Consider the following 5,024-nt stretch of genomic DNA (forward strand, 5'->3'; position numbering starts at 1 on the left):
CATCTCTTGAATAGACCAAGATGTCGTCAATGAACACAACTACGAACCGGTCCAAATACATGTCTCAAGATCCGATTCATCAAATCCATAAATACCGCAGGGCATTAGTGAGCCCAAACGGCATCACTAAGAACTCGTAGTGGCCGTATCTCGCTCGAAAGCGCTTTGGGTATATCCGAATCTCGAATTCAGAATCGGTAATACCCGATCTCAAATCTATCTTTGAAAACACCGACGCTCCCTTTAGTTGATCAAACAAATCATTAATACGAGTAACGGATATTTATTCTTTATCGTCACTTTATTCAGCTGACGATAGTCAATGCACAACCTCATGGTTCCGTCATTCTTTTTCACAAACAATACTGGTGCACCGCAAGGTGAGAAACTTGGTCGAGCGAAACCTCTATCCGTCAACTCTTGCAACTGAGCTTTCAATTCTTTTAACTCAGTTGGTGCCATACGATACGGAGCTATCAAAATTGGCATAGTCCTAGGTACAAGCTCAATACCAAACTCTACCTCCCGAACAGGTGGTAAACCCGGTAATTCTTCAGGAAAAACATCCGGGTATTCACAAACCACCCAGCAGATTCGGTTTCTTTTCTAACTCTTTGTCATCAAGTACATACGCAAGGTATGCTTCGCACCCCTTTCTTACATATTTCTGGGCCAACATTGCTGATATTACAGCTGGCAACCCCTTTAAATCCGTAGATTCAACTCGAATTATCTCGTTATTTGCGCACCTCAAATCAATAGTCTTGCTTTTGCAATTCATAACCGCATCATGCACGGTCAACCAATCCAAACCAAGAATAACATCAAATTCATCAAACGGCAAAAGCATCAAGTCCGCTGAAAAACAGGAACCTCGAATTACTATGGGGCATTTCTTACACACTTTGTCGACAAGCACGTAACGACCCAAGGGATTTGACACCCGAATTACGACCTCAGTAGACTCAATAGGTAAAGTCTTACTGGATGCTAAGGTTTCACATATATAAGAATGAGTAGAACCAGGGTCAATCAAAGCAATCACATTAGTATCAAAGAGAGTAAAAGTACCGGTAATAACATCTGGCGAGGAAGCATCCTCGCGTCTGAATAGCATAAGCCCTAGCAGAGCACGAGCCTCAGATCTGGTCGCAAAGATCTCTAGATCCTCTTTGACCACCACTAGCATTGCCCGATTTCTAGATGGTCTACCCGAGCAAAGTTGGTAGCACCGGTTTCCCACTCGATTTGTATTCTATTCGACAACCTCGGGCAATCTTTGATAAAGTGGTGGTGACCCGCACTTGTAACAGAGTGGTCATGGAATCTACAGCCTCGAAAGTGCCATTTACCGCAATACCGACACTCCGCTCGTCTCGACGATCATTTCCAACATCGGCGATCAAGTAACTCGTGCACTCACAGGGGGTCGATCTTGGTCTCGTCTAGAAAAACCCAATGTGTCTCTAGATCGGCCCAAATCATCTTTAAATTTCTTCGATGACTGTTGAAAGGGCCTCCCCGAAGACCTCTTACGAAACTCCTTTGCTCCCATATTAGCTTTTCTTTTCTCCATACTGAGCTCCTCGGCTTTGCAAGCTCGCTCGACAAGTACCACAAATTCTCGGATTTCCAATATGCCAACATACAGCTTTATATCATCATTCAATCCATCCTCGAAACGTTTACACATTACGGCTTCTGAGGAAATGCATTCTCGTGCGTACCGGCTAAGTGTGACAGCCCAAAATTGACCCTAGTCGGAATGAGGTTTCGGGACCACAAAACCGAGGCATAAAAATAATTTAAAATTTATTTTGATGCCTATAATATGTGTATGCTCATGTATGACATTTTTTGATGATTGATTTAGTGTTATAAAGGTGAATTCCACTAGAAAGGACTTAGTAGTGAACTTTGAAAGTACGATAGGGAAATGTGTGATGACTAATTAAAGCATGCATGCAAAACAATGGACTTGCATGTCAAATTCCCTTTTATAGGTGGTACGGCCATGACAAAGAATATGGGCTAAACATGTCATGAAACATGTTTTTTGGGCATTAGGGAGAAATAATAAACAAATAAGCATGGGTAAGAAAAGAATGAAAAAAAAAATGTGTGTGTGAGTGTGGTATCTCCCCCATTGCCGTGAGTTGTAAAGGAAGAAAGAAAAAAATTTGTTCATCCTTTCTTTGAGCCAAAACTATGGGGGAAGAAGAGGTTTTTGCTTCATTTTATTTATTTAGAAGAGATCTAGAAGGAGATTTGGCTAAACTTGCACCAAGATTAAGGTATGTATGAGGTTGTGTCATGAGATTCATGCATGTTTTAGTTGCCAACTTGATGTTCATGTTAGCCATGGTTCAAATCCTTGTTATGCCATGGAAGTGGTATTTGGTCAAAGTTGATATTGTGATAAAGCCATTGCATGCTAAGTGTGAAGCTTGATGATGATGCATGCAATGATGGATTGTCTACTCTTGAAATTTCTTTGTAGCCATCTTGAGTAAGACATTGAGTTTTCTTTTGTTTAACCATGATTGAAGTTGAAAGGGCATGATTGTGATGTATTCGGCCATGATGCATTCATGAGCATGGTTCATGCTTCTTGCATGTTAGTTAAAATTTGTGTTTTGGATGGCTAGGGACACCTTGAAATTGGCCATGCACATATATGTATATATATGTTTGCACATGATGTTTTGGTTATGAAGTAAGTGATGAATATGTTTGTTTAAAGAAGAAAATGTTGAAGAATGCTTGTGAAATTGCAAGTACATTCGCCTAGTACACATATGATGTGGAAATCTTGGAATTTATTGTTGAATTGGTGCAAGTATGACTAAGTATATTCGGCCTTAGGTAGCCTATTGATGGCCTTAGCTTTTCCTTGATGCTTGAATGAATTGTATTGAATTGCTTGATGAAGTATAAAATGTGCATGACCATTGTGTATTCAAGTTAAAGGGTGGCCATATGACCATTTAAACTCCTTGTCATATTCGCCATAAGCTAGCATAATGAGGTTTTAATAAATTGAATTTGTTTGAATTAGCTCAAGAGCTTAGAGGGCCACAATTGGACAAGGGGACGGAAAAAGTGATCGAATAGCCGTAAAAGCCATTCGACAACATCCGAGGTAAGTCCTCAAGAAGTGACCCTACTTGAATTATGTGAAATGAAATATGGATGTGTAATGATTATCGATTTATGTGTGTATGAGTATTTGAATGATACCGGGCTAAGTCCCAAGGCGATTATGCTAGTGATTACCTTTGTGTTTGAGCCTTAGTAACGAAAATGAAACATGAATGTCTAATGATTATTGATGTATGTGTGCATGAGCAATTGAATGATATCCGGCTAAGTCCCAAGACATTTATGTTGAAATTATATCCGGTTAAGACCAAGGCAATTGTGCTAGCGGCTACATCCGGCTAAGACCAAGGCATTCGTGCAAGTCGTTCTATCCGGCTAAGACCAAGGCATTCGTGCACGTGGTTATATCCGGTTGTATTCAAGAAGCTTGGGCTGGAGGTGAGTGTTGGTTGCTGTAATAAATTCAATTAGTACGCCGAAAACCCAAAGAATAAGGTATGTTTATATGTGCATTGAAAAGTCGACATGTTTGAGCAACATTCGCTCAATCGACTAACGAATATCAACTATTGAAGTGGTTGATACCTTGTGAAAGTATATAATGATGAAGTGTGAAGTAAGAATGATTATGTGAATGTGTATTAATGAAATGATGCATTTGGCTATGTGAATGTATTGCTTTAATTAAAGCTGATTTTATTCCTTGAGACTTACTAAGCATAAAAATGCTTACCCGCTGCTTTGGCTCTCTGCTTTATAGATTTTGCTCGATAGCAATCGGATTCGGGATCATTAAAGTCAAGTCATCTACACTATCAAAGCCTCCATTTTGGTATAATTTTTGGTTGAACTTTGAAATGGCATGTATAGGACTACCCCTTGTCGGTTCAATTGTGTTGTGATGTATATGTGTACGGCCATGCGAAAATGGCTCGTAGAAGTCAAGTACGAACTTAGACCATTTGTGATTTGTATATATATATATGGTTTCATGATGTAATTATGGATTGGAAATGGGAGTGTTGGTCACATGATCAGCCATTGGAATGGCTAAAATGGTCATAGGTGAACCTATGTATGGCAAGACTAGTTGGATCATGGAGACTACAAATAGATAAGACCTACCTTGAAAACAGATGCTGGCAGCAGCAGTGGAGTGGTTTTGAAAAATCACCAAAATTTGTAGGAATGGTATTAAATAGTGAATAAGTTATGTAAATGAACCTTGATGAGTCTACTTTCATATGGAAGAAACGAAATGGTCATAGGAGTTACATGTTAAGAGATATTAATGCTATTGTGAGACAGGGCCAGAACGGTTTCTGGGTCCCCTGTTGCAACTTTAAAAATTTACTATAAATTATCCAGAAAGAATTAGGAGTCATGGCTTATATGTACAGATTCCATTTTTAGTCTAGTTTCATTAGAAAGAAACGGCACCAGTATTAAAGCCCTGTACAGAGAGATATTCAAGTTGTAATGCGCGGAGGTCAGAGCAGTTGATCCCTGTAACATGGGTGACTTTAACTAATAAACTGTACCAATTGGCCCAACCAAAAATTCTAGAAAGAAATCCATGGATGGATAAATGAGTCTATATTCAGGGAAAATTTACGAAACCAGTTTCTGAGTTTTGAAACTCGAGATATGATTTTTAAGGCGACGGTGACGCAGTTTTCCAGCCTGACTGGAAATGTCAATTGGTGGGTGCCATAAGTGGTTTTGGCTTGTTAACCCCTCGTGTCTGTGACAGCCCAAAATAGACCCTAGCCGGAATGTGGTTTCGGGACCACTAAACCGAGTCATAAAAATAATTAATTGTTATATTCTATGCTTACTATGTGTGTGCATGCATATGTGGAAATTTCACTCTCTAATTTTACCCATTTGTATGAGAAAGTATTAAATAGGGATCAAAGTGA

This window comes from Gossypium arboreum, chromosome 13 (genome assembly GCF_025698485.1).
Source record: "Gossypium arboreum isolate Shixiya-1 chromosome 13, ASM2569848v2, whole genome shotgun sequence".
Classification (NCBI taxonomy): Eukaryota; Viridiplantae; Streptophyta; class Magnoliopsida; order Malvales; family Malvaceae; genus Gossypium; species Gossypium arboreum.